Source organism: Labeo rohita, unplaced genomic scaffold (assembly GCF_022985175.1).
Source record: "Labeo rohita strain BAU-BD-2019 unplaced genomic scaffold, IGBB_LRoh.1.0 scaffold_137, whole genome shotgun sequence".
Taxonomy (NCBI): domain Eukaryota; kingdom Metazoa; phylum Chordata; class Actinopteri; order Cypriniformes; family Cyprinidae; genus Labeo; species Labeo rohita.
This window is the reverse complement of record NW_026127527.1, coordinates 2203-19117: the sequence shown is the minus strand read 5'-3', so window position 1 is coordinate 19117 and position 16915 is coordinate 2203. Positions and strand designations below refer to the sequence as shown.

The 16915-nt window shown below is 35.6% G+C and overlaps 1 pseudogene; it reads right to left on the bottom strand.

The window, feature by feature from the left end:
• Positions 1–2477: 2477 nt before the first annotated feature.
• LOC127158164 (glutathione hydrolase 1 proenzyme-like) lies at positions 2478–15316 on the bottom strand (annotated as a pseudogene).
• Positions 15317–16915: the final 1599 nt, after the last annotated feature.

Here is a 16915-nt window from a genome sequence, read left to right as displayed (position 1 = left end):
CAAACAAAATTAAAGAAATTTAATTTAAGATACTGGACAAAATTTCCCCTTCTAAGCATTTTTTTAACCAGATATAGATGTAAATTGTTCATTTTGTACATCACACCCAGAAACAGTACCTCATGTTATCTGCCATTGTCAATATACAAAGAGGCTATGGTGGGAGGAAGTGTTGTCCAACTTTTTTTTTTTTTACTATATGAACAGGTTGGAAGAAGTTGGAAAATGAGGCTTATATTATCAATCTCTTGATTATACTTGTTAAGTTTCGTATTCATCATTGTAAATTCAGCAATCAGAAACCTCTTTTTTTCTGTGGTATTTAAAGAATTAGATATTAATATAAGTACTATTAAAAAGCTGTTAAAACTCTGTGTTTGTTTGATACATTAAAGCAATTGTGATTTAGCAAGGCCTGTCATTTCTTTATTTTATTTTATTTTATTTTATTTTATTTTATTTTATTTTATTTTATTTTATTTTATTATTTTGTTAATGTATTACATTTTCTTGCATTTATTTATTTAATTTATTTTAATTGTTGGTTCTTTATGTATTTTTGTACATAATACATAATACATAATACATATATGTTCTTGTTATATGTTTTTGTGTATACCCTTGGCATTTTTGTTATGTACATGCTCATGCATTAATAAAAAAAAAAAAAAAAAAAAAAAAAAAATAAAAATAAAAAAATCATTTTGATTTCATCTTGTGGTTATTTTGGGAAAACAGTAGGGGAGCGTTTTCCCCCACTCTACCCTACATGTTTGAATTAAAGTAAAAATGGATGATAAATACGCATTTCGTATGGAATTAAGTAGTAAGCACTTTGGGTGTCTTGTTCATCATATTTATTTTCATATAAAAACAACAGAACTGAAATTATGTCATGCAACACGCTTATGAGTGAGACTAACGCGATATCTTCCTTTGATCTGGCAGTTAGATCTGTTCTACTTCTAGAGGTCAGAACTGTCCGTCTTGACTGCACTTATTTCACTCATCCCCTCACTGCAGCCGTCTACTCTCGCCTAAATGTATGCATCTCAATCGAGCCTATTCTATAGTGTTACGTGTCGGTCATATTCAAGTGCTGTCGGAAAGTCATGTATAGCCTACTTTAGCACATTTAAAACTCAAAATACATTATCCGAGTGTAAAACTGGCACAGTGAAAACAACTCCTTTCACCATAAAAAATCGGAGTATAAAAATGATCTCCGAGATCCCCAGTTGTAATAACCCTAATCCTAACCTGAAAGTCTATTCACCATAATTTAGATATCACTTCAAGACAGTAAACCCTAATCACTGGATCTCCGATCACCTTATATGTATATGTATATATATATATATATATATATATATATAAACTGATTAATCTTGCTAAATATCAAAAGTGATTTACATAAATCACTTAAACCTACATAATCTGGGTTATGTCAAATAGTTCATACATTCAATTCTTTATAGTCCAATTTAAAATCCTTTATAAGAAAGTGTAGAATCCTAAACCGTAGCTTATTTTTTGTACAATACATAAAAAATAACTTATTTGTAAAAGAATAACCTCTAAACTTACCACAAAATATACCGGATTGAAGAGCACTATGTTTTGTTTTATATCTCCGGACTGGCGTCTCTTTAATTTCTTCTTTTACCTTTTACTTTTGTTTTCATCACACAAGGTGACTTTTTTTTTTTTTTTTTTTGGTCTCCAGTGTTTAATGTAAACATACCCCTGTAGTGGCACAGATCATCATCACATTCTATGTGTCGCTGAACATTTTTGGCTACAGTTTGGTGAATTCAGGCCACTAAAATTTAAGACCGTCCAAATCTTCAGCTCATCTGACCTTTATTGGACTTTAACATTTAATACAGGAATTAAAACATAAGATCAAAATACTAAAATATTAAACCAATTTAGGAGTAGCCTATAACTGTTTCAACTTCATTTCAATCTTTCAGTTAAAATTTACTGCATACATTCTCCAAAATATGAGCTTTATTTAAGTCCCCTGGAGCATCTCATATCTAAAACCAATTTAGCCTGTAAAAAAGTTTCTCCTTCAATGCAGTCTCATAATTATATCAACTATACTGTGAATAAAATGACAAACTGCAATTGTGTTAATCACTTTCTGCATTTACTCAGCCATGTTAAACTGACAAAACAAAAAGAAAAAGCTGACATGATCCTTTTTTCATGATTTGAATTTGATTTGACTCTTATAAATTAAGTTTACAGGCACAAGAGATGATCTAGTAAAGTTTACAACAGTGTAAATTCACAAGCTAAATAAATGGGGGTGGGAGTGACAAGCTGGAATACTACTGTACAATATTTTTAGTATTTTAGGAACTGTGTGATATTGTAATGCAGTATGGCAGTAATTATGTAATTATGCAGTAAGTTATTTATGATCAACTTTGTGTATGTTACCTGCTTAAGTTTTATTGGCACCCATAAATCATCCCAACAAACAATTGTGGGGCTGTCACTGGACAAAGGTTTTACTTTTTTTTTGGTCAAACACATTCTTATATCAGTGTTCAGTGCAACTGAACTGTGCACATATGTTTTAAACAATTCATGCTATTTTCTTACTCCGTACATGTGTGTACATCATTGAAATTACACAGTTTTTAACTTCTCAGGTAATATCAATGGTATGACCTATTTAAGATCAAGCTAAAATAAGATTAAGATTTAAGATAAGCCAAAACAGCAGTGGCTATATACATATTCATATATTTATTTGTTTGATAAAAAATTATTGCTAGGGACAATTTAATAGGTGTTGGTTATTGATAGGGATTGATAGGATCCCTATAGCATCCCTATTAAATTCAACAGACTTGGTTCTCAGTATCCGGCAGGATAGCCACCTTTCCTGCAGTCGGATTCAGCACAGACTTTGTCCTCTTCTCTAACCACTGCCTGGACCACTGCTTGTTCAGCATTGTGAAATATACTATGATTCTTCTTCCTCAAGCCATCAGTGACCTTCTGCATTCATACACAACACAACACAGAGAGAAAATGAGAATAATTATTACTATTCTGACATTATAAATCTGTCTCAGAGTATAAAAGTGTGAGAATCCTACCACATCAAAGCAGTCTTCTACATTTGTCTCAGTGTTGTGGATCTGAACTCTGGGCTCTTCAACAGCTTTCTGCAGGTCATAGCCAAAGAACAGATAGTTCAGGATCACCTGAGATGAGAGACACAGGAGAGGGGAAACAGTTTTAGATAGACAACAAATACACTTAAAAAAAAAAAAAAACTATTGTTAATTTATTAAAACACATCCTTAGCCACTTGCCTGTTCAAAACATACTAATTAATAATAATAATTACTTGAATAATAAATAATAATTCAAGAACATTCAATTATCAATGTACTGATGTTGCTGATATTGTTACCAGGGGGTAAATGGGACTGAGGGCTTTTAGGGCCCAGAGTTCATGTTCTGTAATGCTTAAATTGTTCAACTCACTTCTGTTTTTTCCTACCTGAGCAGTTGCTGTTGTGATATTTGTCCCACCTTCACCTCCAACCACCATTTTGACTTGTTTGCTGTGTTTGTCCAATATGATTGTGGGACACATCGATGAAAGTGGCCTTTTACCTTTGTCAAAACAAACAGTATTTTACATGTGAACATTTACATTTATATATAGGTGGTTTTACTTGTACGACTTGACCCAGATAGCACACGTACGTCTGCAAGATGTCTGTTGATTGATTGATTGATCTGGAAAGCATCTGTTTTGTACAAACATCTGAAAGACGTCTTTAAGATATCAGTTTTACATATATTCTAAATCATAAACATCTTAAAGGCATCGAAAGACCTTGAAACAAATGCATCATAACAAATGCATTTGATTCGTCAGTGGATTATATTTTTTGACAAACAGAAGGACGTTGTTTGTTTGGATAAAGATTTTGTGTTGCTGCTCATGAGGATATTCTTCCTTTTGGATTTGACTTGGTAGATTCGTTTTTGATTATATTTCTTATCACCTGCTGGATTTGTTGTTGGATTCATGCTGCACGCTTGTCTCGTCAGGCCAGATCGACTGGATTATAGGTATATTTGTTGTTTCTGTTTCAACATCATGGCCATATGATATTATGAGTGCACACAATCAGGTCAAGCGTAATTCCAATGCATTGGTTGCCAGTGACTTTCTAAATGACTTTGCGTATGTGTATGAATTGTTTGTTTACAATTTTTGCAAAACAGAAAATTAAAAGCGTATAACTGCTGAAGAAGCTACTGGGTCAAATCAAAGCATGCCTAATGTCTGAGTGGTGTCTAAATCTGAAAGTGGGAAAAAACCTGTTAAATTAACATCTAAAGCTTTGGTGGAAAAATGACATATTGGAAAAGCTAAGAAAGGCTACGTTAAACAAGATTCAGAAACTAACTGTCAGGTTATTCCATTGACAGGTTAATATATGATGACAAAGAATATGAGCTTGATATATGTGTCGTCTTTGAACACTATAAAAAGATCTGTTCAGATGCTAGGGTGGTGCATGGGTCATTGCTAATTCTGTTACCTGTTGATGAAGCTGAAAAATATGAAATCTGGTTTAAAAGCAAAGATGATACCCAATAATTTGTTCATTGAACATGAGAATAGATGGTTATCAGACAGGTCAGAAATCATCTAAAGTGAGTGATGAAAATTATGTGTCTAATGCCACCTCCAATTGTAGCAAACAAAGTCCAAACAGTAGTACACTGTAAAATCCAATAGTTTACCTTACTTCTTACTTAGATATAATTAGTTATCTTTACTTATTTGTTATACTTACTAGGTTTTATTAAGTTACAGCTACTTTCAAGCAAGTAAAACAATTTACTTACTACTTTGAGTGACGCTTACTTAAAATATTCAAGTAGTCACAAAGGAATGACATTAATAAACCAGTGAGAGGCAGCAGTGCACTAATATGTTGCTAATTTGCAAAATAACAACAGAAGAAGAAAATAATTTTTTTGAGGTGGCAATTGTTAATCTGCAGTTATTTTTCACTAGTTACCTTCACTCATTCCTAAAGTCATCTTGAATGTTGTTTCAATACAACTATATATTTGAGAGAACATCACATAAGCTGACTTCATAAATTGATGTTGATTTTCGTAAAATGTTGTTTGTGTGTCTTATTTTATTTATTTATTTGTTATTATTATTATTATTATTTTTGAGTAGGTATACTAAGTCAAGTGTAGGCCTTAAGTAAATGATTAAGTACCCCCTACAGTTCTTTTTTAGTTACTAGAACTCTTGTGTAAGTAAACTATACTAACTAAGCATTTGTCACTACAACATACTATTCCTATTTCACTTTACTTAGTTTTTTTAAGGCAATCGGTTTGCATGCTTTTTTTAAGTAAACCCAACTAATTAGATTTTACAGTGTAGGGGCTCCTTTTGCTTTAATTACTGCCTCAATTCGGCATGGCATGGAGGTGATCAGTCTGTGGCACTGCTGAGGTGCTATGGAAGCCCAGGTTTCTTTGAGCTCATCTGCATTTTTTGGTCTCTTCTTTCTCATTTTCCTCTTGACAATACCCCATAGATTCTCTAAGGGGTTCAGGTCTGGTGAGTTTGCTGGCCAGTCAAGCACACCAACACCATGGTCATTTAACCAACTTTTGGTGCTTTTGGCAGTGTGGGCAGGTGCCAAATCCTGCTGGCAAATGAAATCAGCATTTTTAAAAGCTGGTCAGCAGAAGGAAGCATGAAGTGCTCTAAAATTTCTTGGTAAATGGGTGCAGTGACTTTGGTTTTCAAAAAACACAGTGGACCAACACCAGCAGATGACATTGCACCCCAAATCATCACAGACTGTGGAAACTTAACACTGGACTTCAAGCAACTTGGGCTATGAGCTTCTCCACCCTTCCTCCAGACTCTAGGACCTTGGTTTCCAAATGAAATACAAAACTTTCTCTCATCTGAAAAGAGGACTATGGACCACTGGGCAACAGTCCATTTCTTCTTTTCCTTAGCCCAGGTAAGATGCCTCTGATGTTGTCTGTGGTTCAGGAGTGGCTTAAGAGGAATACGACAACTGTAGCCAAATTCCTTGACACGTCTGTGTGTGGTGGCTCTTGATGCCTTGACCCCAGCCTCAGTCCATTCCTTGTGAAGTTCACCCAAATTCTTGAATTGATTTTGCTTGACAAACCTCTCAAGGCCGTTCTCTCAGTTGGTTGTGCATCTTTTTCTTCCATACTTTATCTTTCCACTCAACTTTCTCTTAACATGCTTGGATTCAGCACTCTGTGAACAGCTTCTTTGGCAATGAATATTTGTGTCAGTGATTGTCTTCTGGACAACTGTCAGATCAGCAGTCTTCTTAAAGCAAAAGGAGCACCTACCAAGTACTGAGTACATATACAGTAAATGAACATACATTCCAGAAGGCCAACAATTCACAATTTTTTTTTTTTTTTTTTTTAATTGGTCTTATGGAGTATTCTAATTTGTTGGGTTTTTGTTAAATGTGAGCCAAAATCATCACAATTAAAATAACCAAAGACTTAAACTACTTCACTCTGTGTGCACTGCATTTATTTAATACATGAGTTTCACAATTTGAGTTGAATAACTGAAATAAATTAGCTTTTCCACGACATTCTAATTTATTGAGATACACCTGTAAGGGCATGAGGATGCACAAAATAAGAAATGAGAACCACTCCAGGTGTTTATTGGTAGTAGGGAAGCACACCGTTTTTGACCATTCTTGACTGTGTTGGACCGTTTTGGATTGTGCTTCATGCTAATTTATTGCATTATATGTTTTGGACTGAGTTGAATCTACGAGCTATGGAATTTTATATTCCGTAAACTAGACAAAATGACACCACAGGAAGCTATAACTGGAAGCAATGTTTATGCATTGGAGCACAATAAAAAAAGACACCGTTTGCATTTTACATAGTTTTGCTTGGACTTCTTTTTTTTTTTTTTTTTGCACGTCAGTTATTTGCTCTCTCCTATTACCAATACTAACATCGTAGTGGAAAACTGCTACAACATCTAATAAATGTCTATTTGACATCTGATAGGAATCGTCTTATAGATGTGTTGCAGAGGAGCAAACACTCTAAAAAAAAATGTCTTGCAGATGTAAATGCAAACAACAAATGGACTTCTATGTGATGTATGTGTGCTACCAGTGTATGTAACTCAAAACATGCAAGGTTTTTTATACCTGCTTTAATTTTGTTGTTAGATCCCTTTTCTGGATGTTTACAGAAATCATTCATTTGGTCATTAAATATAATGCCTGTAGAGGGTGACATCACCTTAGAGCCAAAACTGTGAGAACACACACACACACACACAAAGATCCAGACAAGAAAAGAAGAGCTAAGCAACAACAGCTTTATAAAAAAAAAAAAAAAAAAAAAAAAATACATTAACATATTGATTTTAAAATTAGATGAGGTGTTTTAAATTTACTCTTGAATGGAAAAATGCTGTAGCTGTCACAGATAAAGGTGTTTCTTTCTGAATATTATAGTTATTTACTTTGCAAAATTCTGTTTATTAAAGGATGCGTAATGCATTATGAATGTTCTTTCAGAACCACATGTAGAGGAACATGGAGTAAGAGCTGCCTGATTGTAAAGATTATTCGCTTGAAAAAAAAAGTTTCCAAATGTTTTCCGGATTCTGATTAGAAGAGGCAAACAGCATGCGTTTATGCTATGGATTAATCAAGTTAATTCAAACGTGTCAACTTATGTCGAAATAGGTCATCATCATCACTCCATCGCCACGATGATGATGATGATTATGATGATGATTCTGGCAAAGAAGATATTAAATGTTGAGACATCGTTTGAAGTGTCAAAACAAAGCCTTCAGGTGCTGTTACAAGAGCCTTTTCTATAAAAAAAAATCTAAATAAATGTATAAATTAATTATTTTTTTGGGGGGTAAATCTTGTTACCAATTGCTGAATACTCCAGTCCAACAATTTGATTTTGTAGGTGATGTCAAAACGTCTGATTGGTCTTGTTAAAATCTCCTGTCCTCCTCTGTCAGAGGATGTTTGTTGAAATAAGAACAAAATCAGTTCATGAATGTGAGAAATGTTACTCAGAAAATTATAAAATGTAGTTCATGCAGTAATTTCACTATATGAATGTGCATGAGGTGGCTGTGAAGTTAATGTATACTTTCAATGAAATGCATGCATGCGTACATAAAAATAGCTTTTAGTCTCTGCTTTCTTATTTATTAGTCATTTAATTTAATTTAGATTCATCTTCTCTGTCTTCAGTGTAACAAGCAGATCATTGTTTGTTGAAAGGCCATGAAAACCTGTTCCACTGACTCTGATAATATCACACATGTTGGAAGTTGACAGACAATAAAGTTGACAATGACAACAGATGAATAGCATGTTGATATTATACATGATATTATCAGACCCAGTTGGACTGGAGTTCAGGAAATGAATCTATTAATGTTTACCATGCTTCAAAACATACCTAACCAGCATTTTTTTAACATGGTTATAAGACTAGTTTGAAAAGATTATGAAACTGACCGCAGCATTAAGATCTCTCTTTGTCTCTTTGTATTTATCTTACTCATTATTGATACTGCTGGTGACGGCCACTGCACTCCCATCTTCTGCGATGATAGACAGGTGGGATGTGCCGAAATCATCATCTGGACAATTCTCACTCTCCTGACCATATGTGTCTTGTTTGATGTCATCTTTAATCTTACTCCTGATGTCATCCGCAAAGCTTTTCGAGGTCATATTTTTGATGGTCTGTAAAACACAAAAACACAAAATTCATGAATATAGGAACATCAAAAGGCTTTAAGAAAATAATGTATGCTAATGTAACAAGTATTTCATTGGTTGTTGAAAGGCCACAAGAACCTGTTCCACTGGCTCTGATAATATCAAATATTTGGCAGACAACAAAGTTGACAATGACAACAGAGGACTAACATGTTGATATTATACATGATATTATCAGAGCCATTTGGACTGGATCAGTTAGACAGTGTAGTGTAGATGGGACAGGAAGCACTAATGAGACAGCTGAAGCAACGTTTAAATGTAAACTTTTTTTAATTTAAATTTTTAAATCATTTCGATTGAAAGATTTGATGGACTGTTTACATGAGCCGTTATCTAATCCGATAGGGTCTTTATATGTGCCAATGCCTTCAATTTTGGGACACGCTAATAGCCTACAATGAAAATAATATCGCCAGAAGAAAAAAAGCCAGTATTTTTAATAACTGCTTGCACTTGCTTAGAATAAATGGACTAATATTTGAGACCCTTGTGTTTATTTGAGCACTTTGTCATGTGGCCAGAACAGGACACATAGGCCTACTCACTCATAGAAATCATAAGGCCGTCTTCTAACACACACAGAACCAAGTTGATTTCTAGTTTGCAATTTCTAATAACTAAGTTGCACAGATATATCTACCACAATATAGCTTGATCTCAGCCAGCTGATCAACACATTTCATCATATCGCCCTTTCTTAATTTCTTAATGTTAAAGCAGTAAGGGATAAAATAGCAGTACGACCCTCTAACGCAGCTCTGAAATGAATTGCATTGTGATACTAAAAAGTACTGTACTTAAATAGAGCAAATACACAATTTCTTACCAAGAGTTGATGAACAATGAATCAAAGCGTGCAATCTGTGATTGCATGCAGTCGCTTTCTTATGCATGCTGTTTTACAAGGTTTCACTTTCGCATTTGAAATCTATTGTGTTTACCAAGGAGGGAGAGGATGGACAGGGGGGCATGGCCCATGAATGTCCCTCACCTTTGTGCGACACCTGTCCTGCTTTATGTAGACCCAAAGCAATTGGTTTAACGTGTTTACATGGTGCATTTTCATTTGGATTGGACTTCTAAACTGAGTGCAATGCTCCATGTAAATGCACGCAATAAATGAGACAGAAAGAGTGGAACAGAATCAGCAAAGGACCTTGAGCTATTGCTATTGCTTTCAACAATATCCCAAAAATACCCAAGGAATCCATAAGTAGAGGTGAACTTACCTCAGTGATGTTTTCATCACGTGGGTCTCCAAGTTTACTCTTCAGGGCATCAGCAAAGCGAAATGCCTCTATCATGCGATGATAGGTCAAAATCTTATTCTTTGTTGTGGACACACTGCTGCTTGAAATGCTGTAACCTGAGATTAAATGATTAATTATTTTAAATGCACCTTAATCATTTTCCATCATCATTTTCACTCTCTTTGAACACTCTCTTTTTTAAAAGGTGTTACAATGTACAAACACAAGCAAATGGCAGCTGCTGTTATTGGCAAACATTGCACTGTCTGTACAGTACATATTGCATAAACTTCACCAGCATTTATTCAACTTGACTATGCTTTCTTCACACAATATATCAATATTCAACATAAGAAGCCATGTATGTACTGATATGAAAAAAGCACCTTCTTGATTTATAAGATTGTTAAGAGATAAGAGATTGTTAAGCCTTTTGTACAAGCATTTTGGTCCTTTAGCATAGTTGCTTTTTAGACTTACAATATGATCTTAAAATTTCTGGAGAAACGCATAGTTTAGCAAAAAATGATGGCATGAACTGTCTGTGTTACAGAATGAACTCCAGGTAATTGGAATTAAACTATATTAATATAAAGGTAACAGGAGCTGTTGTGTTGAATGATCATAAAATAATGTATACTGCTTTAAATTTCATTAATGGCTGGTCTTTGTGTTGAATTTTGACCTCAGTTCCAGTTAACTGTAATCTTTGCAGAACTGTTTTCATATTAATATTTTGTGTTTTTGAAGACAAATGCTGAAAAAACTAATGAAGGACACAATGAAATTTTAGCAAACACACAGCAGTGTTTTGAGTGTCAGAGACAAAGAGCTTACAGTCAAGAGATTATTACCCCACTTGGTTGAAGCTGCTACCTGATTGCCAATTCCTAACCCCAACCATCCTGGGAACTGACAGCGGTAATGATCTGGCAGGCAGGCATTTTCAGGGTTTGGGGTCACAACAGTAAATTTCTGCTTAGGGCACCCATTTGGCCAGCAGAGGCCCTGTAGACACTCACTGACCTTTGAGTATGTTGAGTATGAGAGCGAGCACAGGTCCGCAGAATGGAGCATCAGGAGCAAGAAATACATAGTTGTCCACAGTAAAGTTTATTGCATACTCATTCAGCACTGGCTTATAATTCATTAGGTCCTCACGTGTTATGATCCCTCCTGTATTACAAGAAACAAAGATTTAGACAGATTTGCATACTTGAATAAAATTAGCTCACTAGACCTCTTTGATATAAATAAAGTTCAAGCATTAACCTGCAGCGTTGATATCATTCACTATATCTTGAGTCAATGACCCATCGTAAAAGGCATTTGCTTTTCCTTCTGCTATCTTCTCATAGGTGTCAGCTAGTTTGGGAAATCTTATGAGATCATTTTCCTTCAAGATGGTTGTGGGGTTTGATTTGCAAAATACTTCACTAGAAAAAAAAGAGAGACAAGAGCAGAATCTAGATGATGTTATGTACATGAAAAGGCTGATGCTTTAATAGTGTCAGATCTGCCTTTAGGATATTTGTTACATTAATCTGCCAAAACAAAAAAAGGTTGATGCCAAGTGAGAAAGTGTTTTTAACTTGTTTTACACAGTTCAAAATGAATTAATCTTACCACAATGTTTCATTAGACAGAATTTCTTTCTCATTATCTGCAATGGCTTTGGCCAAGGCCTTTCCAATCTTAAAACCCTCACGTGCCAGCTTTATACTGGGCTGAAACAGTTCTCTCCATGGCAGTTTCCCGTGTCTTTTGTGTGCCATTTCATAACCACGCAGTTCTCCTGGTACAGCTATCAACAACCCTGCCATTAATTACAAAACACAGAAGAGTGGTTTAGTCATTCAAGGGCCAAAGTAGCAAGAAATCATCAGAGAGATTTTTTTCTTGTTTTAATGATAACATGTGCTTACTGAATCTTTTCAGTGTTGTAAAATCCATTAGAGTTTGGAAGATGTTCATCATTAGTGGTTTACCTCGTTTGTCATTTGTGTCTTTGTCAAACATGTTCTCTGAAGCACTCATTGGAGCAGTTTCTCTGGCATTAATCGTCTCCACCTTTCCTGAGGGTGAAAACATGAACTTTTAATTTTCATTTTCAACAGTGAGGTGTTGGAGGCTTAATGATCATGACAGTCACTGTGACTCCTAGGTTAAAATTCCTGCTAAAGGATTTTAGTCCTAATGAGGATCAAAACCATATCTTCCCCCCAAAATCAGAGGGAAATAATAGGTTGATAACAATGGAGTAAAAGCCTGTAACCCAGTGGTCTCAAACTCAATTCCTGGAGGGCCACAGCTCTGCACGTTTTTGCTCCAACCCTCAAACACACCTGATCCAGCTAATCAAGGTCTTCAGGATTACTAGAAACTACAAGCAGGTGTGAGATGGAGCTGGTTGGAGCCAAACTCTGCAGAGCTGCGGCCCTCCAGGAATCGAGTTTGAGACCTCTGCTGTAACCATAACGTTAAATCCATCCCTAAAATTGGAGGATTGATCCAGGAACCTGTTCAGTGTGGTTTGCAGATTAAAAACAGCATATTCACAACCAGTTAAGTGTGCCGCCAGGGTCAGTATACAGGCCCCTTTCTCAAGGAAACTATATCTTTAATAATTAGTGTGCTACAAATTGCTTTGCTTAAAAAATATCTGCTGACTATCAAATAACATCTGCATCCTCTAAATTCCATCACTCAGAACACTGTTCTTCACCTTTGGCCCAGAATTTCTTCAGATGTTACACAGGAAAAATTAACAAGTATACGATGATGTGCCTTTTAAAATGAGCATCTGTAGGAGGTTTGGGTTTTTGTTTCTTCCTAACTAACACAATAACAGTAGCCATTGTGGGAGATTGTTGTATGAGTCTCTGGTGTAAGTCTCCCAGTGCCCATGTACCTGTTGATGCGTTGTATATGGTGAAAACCACTCCTCCTCCGATGCCCATACTTTGGGAATTAACCACACTCAGACACAGCAGAGCGGCGATAGCAGCATCAACCGCTGAACCTTTACGCTTTTAAGATGTCCCTGCACAAAAAGAGTGAGAACATCTTAGTACTGAAACCACAGACTCTAGGGCTGCATGAGTACCACTGCTCACAGAAGGAACAGTACCTCCCAATCTCAGAGCAAGTCTCAGCATCTGCTGCCACTGCTGCTTTAGCATAGCACTTATCACGGGGTGCCACTGTGTCACGTCTCAGACTGAGTGTCAAAGGGAGTATTATAACCAATGCAATTAATATCAAGGCAGCAAACAGATATCTGAAAGTAGACAGAGTATAGTTTGATATACGTGTCAAAAAATTATTAAAAAAAAAAAGATTATCTCAGCCTCAAAAAATAATAGATTTTTTTTTAAATTATTATTTTAATATATTATACAGACATGTGTATGTGTGCTTTGTCACCTTTTTATCGTGCTTGCAGATAGTTTATTAAAGAAAGCAGAGATGAGAGAGAGCAACTGTAAATAGCAGTTATCCACGAATACAAAGAACCTGTTTGATAAAATAAATAAATAAATACATGCATGCACACATTTATAATTAAATTATAACATGAAAACCATAATGTGCAGGTGCAGGTGCCATGTTCACACCCAGAGCAGATACGTTACAGTTTTGTTCAGTGTTACAGTGATTATGTTCAACAGAATGTTTGTCACAGACAAAGTGAGTCACCATCATTTTCCATTTACGAGTGAACTTTTACTTTCCTTTTTTCAAATCCAAACATTACAACAGTCACATAATACATATGCCCTGCTTTTCTATTTATTTTCCCAATCCTAATGGTTCAGTTGTGTTTGATCAGGGTTGAAGCTGAACTCTGCAGGATATATATATATATATATATAATAAAAAGCTTTCTAATGCTGAGGGGGAAAAAAAAATCTGTTGACAGTTACAATAACAGCAACAACTAACATAATAATAATTGCAGCACCACAACAAATACTTTGTAACAACATGGAGGTTGATGGCCCTTGGCTATGTACGATATTGTTACAAGTATTGTTAACAGTGTTTTTGCCCTCAATTAATTGAGAGACCTTGCCTTTGAATAGCTTGAAATCTTTTTAATAAACTAATAATTTGGTGATATATAGACTGATTTACACATGGATGTATGGATAGATGAATGAAAAGACAGAAAGAAGTCAGATAGATACCTCATAACATCGCCCATGATGTTCTGAAATGGAAATAATCCTCATGTACAGATGTCAAGAGAAGAGTGGACTACTCTGATGTAATCTGCCCCAAATAAAATGTAACAGTGGTTTGAAATCAACATGATCTCAACATTATATATTAATTGGCCAGACATACAAGATCTTACTTGACAGGTGTAACATAACTTGCAGATTTTTTTGAGAATGTATATGCAATGCAATGCAAAGCAATGCAAAAAAAAAAAAAAAGAAAGAACAGCTGTGTGTGCATTATAAGGAAAAATTACAAAAAAAAGTACAATTCAACCTCAGACTATTCAAGCAAACACTCACCCATAATACCTATAGTATACACATCGCAGTCTGTGAATAGAATCATATTGTAATGTATCCAACTACGTATTAGTTCATCACTTAAAGATTGGTCAAAAATATGAATAATGAATATGAATATGATTATTGTTTGACCATTACCCCTAGCATAAAGCCCTTAGATTAGCTATAACAGTGCTTAATGGTGCTTAATGGGAGCAGTGCTATATAAACAACTTAAAAAAGTGTTGTGTTATTTAGAGGACATCAGATGATGCCAACCCTGAAACAACATACAGCACTACCAAATTCTGCTACAAGTTTATGGTGTTCTTTGTCTGTTTGATTACGTCATTAATTGATCTTTACCATACATCTCTGCCATATGTACATCAACCACTAGTAAGCTACTACTAAATATATTGTAAAAACGTTAATTTGGTATAAAGTTGCTTTGCAGCGATATGTTTCGTGAAAAGCACTATACAAATACACTTATGATTATGATTTAAAGGAAAGATGCATACATCAGTTAGTAACTAATGAACAAGTAGCATGATTCAGTTTTGATCTTACCAGCTTCTTTTGTCTCCCAAGTGTTGTTTTATTGGAAGTGTTGTGATAATCCACGTAAATAAGAAAAAAAAAAGAGGACCTACACAGACTACCACTTATGTGTTGTGATCCTCCACAGGTGTTGCATTTTTGCATGGATGTGACACACTCCCCAAGCCAGTTTGTCCTGTCTGATCTGGTTAAACAGTTTTTAACATAAAAAAGATTTACTTCCAATATTTCAGTTGTTTCAAAACATTGCACCCCATTTGCAGTTGTTACATTGCTGTACAACATTTTAGAAATATCACAGCAGCATCTCTCTGCCTATACATCCCTACATTGACAAACAATGGAAATAGCAGGACCAGTTATATTTGTAATTTATTATGACTTCTTTGTCAGCTGCTGTGGCAAACACGTTTACTTACAAGCATGTAAAGTGTTTTTTTTTTTTTTTACCCAGTGAATCCATCACTGAAGTTGATACAGACAGCTTTGTGATAATGCAGCTGAACACGGTTTGGGGGTCACGGTTCGATACGATTTCAGTACAACAGAAAAAGAAAAAAAATCTACTATGCTAGATTTCTTTTCATTTATTTTAAACAGACAGTAGTACAAATTACATTTTTTTTCCACCTACATGTGAAAATACTAAATATTATATCAACTTATAATGTCATATATAGACTATTAAAAAAATGCATTACATATTGTCACAGAGTCACCAGGCTCTCTCACCACCACACAACAATCCCAATCAACCTGAGTTCTGGTTCTGGGAAGTCAGGTCGCCCTAGCATACAGTGGTGAGTGGTGGAGGATTGCAAGGCAGATGTCTCTTCCAAGCAGCTTTGCATGGCCAGTTGCAGTAATAAAATAGGGTTTAAACCCTGATGGTAGTCAACAGCGCTCACTCATTCCATCCACTAGAGGTAGCGAGGGTTTGAAATTTCAAAATCTGAGATTGAGCTCTTCCCTTGACGGATGTGATCTATCTGGTCACAGATGGAGGAGTCTCCTATGGGGTGTCCGAATACCTCACGGAAGTGGGACACAAAGTTTTCAAATGACTGCATAACGGGACCAGACTAATACCACATAGTTTCTGCCCATTGCAATGCTCTTCCTGTTAACAGAGAAATAACACATGAGATCTTACGTTCAGTAGGAAATGGCTGTGGTTGCATTTCAAGTGCCAGTGAACACTGCAATAGAAAGCCATTGCAATTCTCCGCTGCGCCAGCGTAGGGCGCTGGATTGGCCATGGGACTGGCAACAATGATCAGAGAAGGAGAGTGTTGAACGGGCTAGGTGGTAGTGACAGGTGTAGCAGTGTGAACATCTGCACTCAATCAGCACACCCTCATGAACCACAGCATATAAGCACACACCTCAGTTCAGTCCTTGTCTGTCCTCAGTTTGGATAGAGACTCTCTATCCAGCGATCTGCTGTTCCTACAAACTATCTCCATTTAACAAAGATTATCTCCTTGAGGTTACTCCTGAACACGGCTTATCTCTCTGACACAGAGGTGTGTGCTTCCCGAACTCTATTCGCCTCCTGCAGTAAGACTGTTCCTGTTATATCAACCATCCACAAGTTCTACATTCCTCCGCTCCCTATACCTGTTAAGTTTGCTTTTCATTTAATAAATACTGGATTGAACTCACCTTCCTGTCCAGCGTTTGTGTATATCCTGACGCATATATACATACAAGGAATAAA